We start from the raw sequence: 8268 nt of genomic DNA, 5'->3' as shown, positions 1-8268 counted from the left end.
TGTTCCATCTGATGCAACAACAGTTGGTAATGATGCAGCAGCAGATGCAGCATCAACAACAGCAGATACAACAACAAATGTTACAACAGCCACCTCGTCCTGAGCTTCAATTACCATAAGTATTACCTGTTGTTACTTTTAAGCAGTTTCAGTCAGTTAAACCTCCAGAGTTTGAAGGGACTACTGATCCTATTAAAGCTACCACCTGGTTAAAAGAAGTAGAGAAAGCGTTCGCACTAGTGAAGGTAGATGAGGACCAGAAGACTAATTTTGCTAGTTACTTGTTGAAAGGAGAGGCGAATTATTGGTGAGAATCTAAAAAGGCCTTAGAGGGTGAAGAAGTTATTGCATGGGATAGGTTTAAAGAGTTGTTTTTAGAAAAGCATTTTCCTCGCTATGTGAAGAATCAAATGCAGATTAAGTATCTAGAACTGAAGCAGGGAAATATGTCCGTGGCAGAATATAAAGCCAAATTTACTGAGTTGGCTAGGTTTGTTCCAGAACAGGTTGACACTGAAGAAAAAACTAGTTCAAAGGTTTCAAGAAGGCTTACGACCATGGATTCGTGGCCAAGTTGCAGTTTTCGAATTAACGACGTATACCGCCATAGTTCAGAAAGCTTTGATTATAGAAGGGGAAAGTGAAAGATCTCAGCAAGACAAGGGACATGGAAGTTTCCAAGATCGCTCCAGCAGAAAGCCGGGATTCCAAGCCCGGGCAAACTTGAATTTTAAAAGGATAGGACAAGGTTCACAGAAGGCAGGTTATCGTTTCCAAACCTCCAGTCAGCAGGGAATGGTCAGAGTTCCAGTGCCGTACTGCAAGACATGTAATCGAAAGCATACTGGTGTATGTATCAAAAGGGATGTAACGTGTTATCGGTGTAAGCAGAAAGGGCATTATTCTAACAAATGTCCAACAGGCAGAACAGCAGAGATGACTTGTTTCCAGTGTGGAAAGAAAGGGCATATCGCCAGAAATTACAAAGGATCAGCTATGGCAGCCAGTGTTCCGAGAGTGTTAGCATTACCTCCGCCGCCGCCTAATCAACCCAAAGCAAGAACTTTTAACATGACCATGAAAGAAGCGGTGCAGAGTCCGAGTGTTATTGCAGGTACGCTTTTGGTGAATTCCGTAATTTCAAAAGTATTAATTGATTCTGGAGCTACTCGTTCATTTGTTTCTGAAGAATTTCTTGATAAGTTACATTGTGCAATCGAATGGTTGGGCGAAACGTTAATTATAAAATTAGCGAATGACGACCAAGTTCCGGTAGATCGAGTATGTCCTGCGTGTGATATAGAAATAGTCGGACATCATTTTCGGTAGATTTAATTCCTTTTAAGCTAGGAGAATTCGATATTATCTTGGGAATGAATTGGTTAGCATGTCATAACGCTTAGATAGATTGCGTGAATAAGAGAGTCAAATTGCGAACTGCGAAAAATGCAACGGTAATATTCAAAGGTGAAAAACAGCAGAAGAAATTTTTTACTGTGATGTAGACTAAACGATTGCTTCGACAAGGATGTGAGGCGTACATAGCTTACGTGTTAGATACTGAAAGATGAAGTCCTAGAATAGAAGATATTCCAATTGTGTGCGAGTTTCCAGACGTCTTTCCAGACGAGCTTCCAGGGTTACCACCAGATCGAGAAATTGAGTTCACAATTGATCTAGCACCAGGTACAGAACCAGTTTCGAAAGCTTCATATCGGATGGCTCCAGTCGAAATAAAGGAATTATCAACGCAACTGCAAGATCTTCTAGACCGAGCCATCATACGACCTAGTGTATCCCCATGGGGTGCACCGGTGTTATTTGTGAAGAAGAAGGATGGTAGCATGCGATTATGCATTGACTATAGGGAATTGAATAAACTCACTATCAAGAACAAGTATCCCTTACCGAGAAGCGACGATTTGTTCGATCAGCTAAAAGGAGCAGCATGGTTTTCAAAGATAGATTTGCAATCAGGCTATCATCAATTGAAGATTAAAGCTGAAGATATTCCAAAGACTACGTTTTGTACAAGATATGGGCATTACGAGTTTTTGGTAATGGCATTCGGTCTGACAAACGCGCCAGCAGCATTCATGGATTTGATGAACAGAGTTTTCAAGAAATATTTGGATAAATTCGTGATTGTATTCATTGATGACTTCTTGATTTACTCCAAGTCAGAAGAAGAGCATGCAGAACACTTGAGAATAGCTTTGGAAATTCTGAGGAAAAAGCAACTATACGCAAAATTTTCGAAATGTGAATTCTGGTTAAGAGAAGTACAATTTCTAGGGCATATTATCAGTAGAGAAGGCATCCAAGTCGATCCAGCGAAGATTGAAGCTGTGTTAAATTGGGAAAGACCAAGGACGCCGACAGAAGTTCGAAGTTTCTTGGGATTGGCAGGATATTATCGAAGGTTTGTCAAAGATTTTGCGAAAATTGCAACACCGCTGACCAACTTAACTCGAAAAAGTGAAAAGCTTGAATGGAGTGATAAGTGTGAAGAAAGTTTTCAAGAGCTGAAAAATCGGTTAGTAACCGCACCAGTACTTGTATTGCCAGACGAACTAGGAAATTTCGTCATTTTCAGCGACGCTTCGTATCGCGGGTTAGGATGTGTACTGATGCAGCACGGTAACGTCATCGCATATGCTTCGAGACAACTTAAACCTCATGAACAAAAATATCCCACTCATGATCTGGAATTGGCAGCGATCGTATTTGCGTTGAAGCTTTGGAGACATTATCTCTACGGTGAAAAATGTGAAATTTACACAGATCATAAAAGTCTAAAGTATATCTTTAAGCAAAAGGAGCTGAACATGCGACAACGTCGATGGCTGGAATTGATAAAGGATTACGACATCACGATTAGTTATCATCCAGGGAAAGCAAATGTTGTAGCAGATGCGCTGAGCAGGAAAGAAAGATTGAATCGGTTAACTTCGTGTGAAGACTTAATCAAGGAATTCGACAAATTGGAAATTGAGATTCGTATTCCCAATGAATCTGCAGAAGCTATCTACACTATGACTTTCCAACCGGAATTGTTAGAAAAGATTCGCCGCTGTCAAAATGAAGTGATGAGTCAAGATGACGACCTGACGGGAGAAAAATCACAACTCAGAAAGATAAAGAAGGAATTTTACGCTTTGCGTCGAGAATCTGGATCCCTAACGTAGTAGAATTAAAAGAAGAAATAATGCGAGATGCGCACAATTCGAAGTATTCCATTCATCCAGGAAGTACAAAAATGTATCGTGATCTGAAAGAAAACTTCTAGTGGCCGAACATGAAGAAGGAAATAGCTGAATGGATAAGTAAGTGCTACACATGCCAGCGAGTTAAAGTGGAACATCAACGTCTGAGTGGATTATTGCAACCATTAGACATTCCAGAATGGAAATGGGAACATCTAGCGATGGATTTTGTGGTAGGACTACCAAGGACAAAGGCAAATCATGATGCGATATGGGTAATCATTGACAGACTCACGAAGTCGGCACATTTTCTACCAATCAATGAAAGATTTTCACTCGACAAGCTAGTGCACATATATCTCAAAGAAATTGTGATGCGACATGGAGTTCCAGTATCTATCGTGTCTGATCGAGATCCTCGTTTCAACTCAAAATTTTGGAGACAATTTCAAGAATGTCTTGGAACTAAATTGAACATGAGTACCGCTTATCATCCGCAAACCGACGGGCAAAGTGAAAGAACTATCCAAACAATTGAAGACATGCTACGAGTTTGTGCGATCGATTTTGAAGGCAGTTGGGATGAACATCTACCCCTAGTGGAATTTTCTTATAATAACAGTTATCACGCTAGCATTGGAATGCCACCGTATGAAGCATTGTATGGGAGAAAATGCAGATCACCGGTATATTGGGATGAAGTTGGAGAACGCAAAATTTTGGGTCCAGAACTAATTCAACAGATAAAAGAAAAGATTGAACTCATTCGAAAACGACTCGATGCAGCGCAAAACAGGCAACGCAAATATATAGATCAAGCCAGGAAAGATATGGACTATCAGGAAGGAGAAAACGTACTACTCAAAATATCGCCATGGAAAGGATTAACCAGATTTAGCATTAAGGGTAAATTGAAACCACGATACGTTGGACCGTTTGAAATTTTGAAGAAAGTGGGAAAAGTTGCATACGAATTAGCTTTACCGCCTCATATACAGCATATTCACAATATGTTTCACGTGTCCATGCTTAAGCGATATAATCCTGATTCTAGGCATGTAATCGAGTATGAGCCGATAGAAATCCAACCTGATTTGTCTTTTATAGAACAGCCGGTAAGAATTTTAGATCGGCGAGAGAAAGTGTTGAGAAATAAGTCTGTATATTTAGTGCGAGTGTTGTGGAGAAATCCTATGGTTGAAGAATCAACCTGGGAACTCGAAAGTGAAATATTAGAGAAATACCCTCATTTGTTTTCATAGAAGATTCTGAGGACAGAATCCTTTTAAGGGGGGGAGGATGTAACGACTGGGAACTTTACGTTTATATTATATCATAATTATAATAAAATATGTGAATTAATGTGTCATTTATGTGTGATTATCTGATAAACCCTAACTGTTACGTGATACGTGTATCGCATGTCATTTCTGTATTTTTAAGGTATTTTTCAGATATTTTATTATGCATTTATAGGTTTTATTTCAAATGTTTTACGACCCAAACGATGATTTTAAAGCCAGTATTTCAAATAAAATAATGGACCTTATTTTTTATCAAATGGCTTTTACAATCGCCTTGTTCTGAACATCTAGATAATTTATAAATTTTCTCGTTTTACGAAAAATGATTCTTCCGGGCCCCATTGGGTGTCAAAAACCCCACAAAAATCACATTTTTATTTTTATAAAATTATAGGACTTTCATTTATATTATTTCTTTGCATTTTTGCATTATTCACAATTTTTGGGAATTTTTGGCATATATATTGCATATATAAAATATTTATAAATTAAATTTTAATACTCAAAAATTATAAAAATTAGGGCCCAATATTTTTATTTAATGTATAATTAGCCCCTTAATTTTAATTAGGAGTATTATTTTTACTACTATAAATAGCCTAATTTTTATTTAATTAATTATAATTAACCATTAAAATCTGCAAAATTACCAAAAATTCTCTGAAATCGGGTCGGGAAGAACAGGTTCGGGTCGAAGAATCAAGTCGTGATTTCTCATTGATTACAGCATCAAATCGTGTGATTCAAGTACTCAAATCGAAGGTTTTGATCCGTTCTTTCTGTTTTTTGCATCAATTTCACGTTTTATTGCATCGTTTTTGATTTTTGATTTCTAGGGTTTATGTTCGAATTAGGGCTTTTTGATTCTGGGGTTATTTTGATGTTTTGATGATTGATATAGCTTTGTTAGATGATTTACAGTCGATTCATGGTGTTTAATTGAACAAACGATGCTTGGATAGTGATTCACGATTTCTAGGGTTTAGGTCGAATTTTCAAAACACAACTCGATGATTTTTGTGAATATTTGGTTCTTGTAATGTTAGGGCTTTGATTGTATATGTTCTTAGCTTCATTTTGCACTATATAACGTTTGATTTGATGTACAAATGAATGATTTGGTTTTTGGCCGGAGTTCATGTCGATTTTGATCGGAGAAGATGACCCGAGGGTTATTCTGTGATGTTATTGCCACAATTAGATTGCCAGAATTGCCAGAACGATTTGCCAGAACGATTTTCTGGGCAAAATCCGGCGTGTTCTTCACGATCCGGATTTTGACCCGTTTGACCCGTGTAAAATACCCGAGTTTGATCTGATTTTGTCAGGGATGGTTTTCTGACAACTGTTTCTGGAAATTATTTTTACTTTTTATTTTTATTAATTTTAAAAATCAGTTTTATTTATTTTGTAAATTGATTAATTAATTATTTAATTAATTAATTTATATTATAAATAATTCTGAATTATTTTCTAAAAATCAGATTGAATTATTTTATTAATTATTTATTATTTATTTATTACTTATTAATTATTTAAAAGTGATTAATTATTTTGATAATTAATCAAATAATTTTCAATAAATCATAATAAATTCATTTTAATTTCAAAAAAATTATAGAAAAATTATTTTTAATTCTGATTTTCTTAAATAATGATTTAAAAATTATTTTTGGGTTTTAAAAATTAGTAATAATTATTTATAATTATTAATAAATGGAATTATCAGTATTTAATTAATAATAATTCAACCGTTAGTCCGTTTTGCGTCAAACGAAAGCCTGTTAACTCAGAAAAATGAATCCTTTTCATTAAAAATAATATCAAAGCTTAATTTCTTTTAGAAGTTCGTTGATTTTGTAACTTGTTTGATTATCAGTCAAGTTACGTGCCGAGACGAGTCCGAAAAATTCCGGAAAAATGGGAAACGAGTCAGATAACGATCAGTTGAGCGATCAGCGAGTCGATTTTGGTTTTAAAAATTATTTTAACCATAAAAATGATTATGTGCTTATGTGCTTATGTGTATTACGTGGTTAATCGAGTCTTACTTGCTTATATGTAATACATGAGTCAGTCATAAGCGCATGGGTAGATGTTAGGATCGGTTTGAAGTCGATTCAAGATACAAATGAAGTACGACGTGACTTAACCAGTCTGTTTTGCCAACAGAAGCTAAGCCAGCCAGGCCAGGTGAGTCGGTAATAGTCCAAGGTGATAGACATAAGTGATTCAATTGCAGTAAGTCACGCAGAAGGCAAATTTTTCCTCTATTCTACTTTCAGAATAATGATATTGATTCAAATATTTATCACATTTACATTCTCTTGATCATTATTCTTGATCACTAATATACAATCCCTATTCCTTTGTTCATATTTCATTTCAATTCTTGATTTCTCCGTTTCTTTGGATTCTTGATTCATATTCTGTTGGTAACACATGGAGATTGATATATTCTAGTGTTTGGAATATATCCAAGCATACCGATTGTCCCGGTTGCTAAGCGATGGACTGGATAATGATATTTTGGGATTGAGTGTGTCTTAATCCTGAGGACCGGGATGACTGGTCCCTCGACGTGGGCCGTAGTGCCTGGGTACCCGACTGGATCTATATATTGAGATATGGATCTGCATTATATTCTGACTGATCAGCAGAATATAGATGCGAACTTGTGTCCATTTTAGTTTATTTGTACTCGCCAGTAATGGCCTTCTTTCTATTCTCGTGAGGTTATATCTTGGCAGATATACCTGGGATGGCGGATTCATTTAAAATGCTTTAACACTGTTTATATATTTGTGGACTTGTTGAGCAACTTTTGGCTCACCCCTTTTGTTGTTATTCACCTTATTATTTTCAGTTAAGAAGGAATATGAAACCAATCAGGACTCGAGTGGTAAAGAAGCGGGTCAAGCCTCGGGATCCTCTCATACCCAAGGTGTTGATCCCAATCCAGGAAGAAAGCTTTGAGTTGCCCGAGCAGGTGGAGTGTTGATAGATAGTATGTGTGTGTATTTGAATAAAAGTTGAACTTAGTTTAAAATGAATTAGACAATGGTTGTAATAAAGAGAGTTTGTGAGACTTTGAATGTTGGTTTGTAATAAAAGTAGTTAGTGGTTCTTGTTTTCATACTTCAACCTAAAAAGATCCTGGTTAGTGTTAAAGGGGTTTAATTTCATTTCTTTATTAATTGTTAATCAGATTGTACAGGTTTGGTGATTAGCTAGTAACCCCCAGACTTATACCCCGGGTCTGGAGGGCGTTACATTATAGATCTGTATTTTACCATCCATGTCAGTTTTCTTCTTTAAAACCCACTTGCACCCTATAGGTTTTACCACTTCGAGTGGATCAACTAAAGTTAATACTTTATTTTGATACATGGATTTCATCACGGATTTTTTTGGCCTCCAGCCATCTCTCGGAGTCTGAACTGCTCATAACATCTTGGTAGGTGTGAGGCTTATCCTTATCCGTAAGCATCACATCACCATCCGGAGTTAAAGAAATCCATCATTCTCTCGGACTCATGGTGAATCCTACTAGATATACGAATAACCTATGTTTCCTAGACATGATTACTTTCAACATTTTCATGTACATCCTGATCTTATTCCAACTCTGGTTCAATGTTAACATGTGGATCTCGATCTTCATCGAGATGTATTATCCTCCCACTGATTTTCTTAGAAAGTAGTTCTCCCCCAAGAAATACAGCGGCCCGAGCAAAAAACACTTTCTTCTCGAAAGG

This window comes from Apium graveolens, chromosome 8, assembly GCF_009905375.1.
Source record: "Apium graveolens cultivar Ventura chromosome 8, ASM990537v1, whole genome shotgun sequence".
NCBI lineage: Eukaryota > Viridiplantae > Streptophyta > Magnoliopsida > Apiales > Apiaceae > Apium > Apium graveolens.
The sequence above is the reverse complement of the archived record's forward strand: the minus strand, read 5'-3'. Positions refer to the sequence as shown.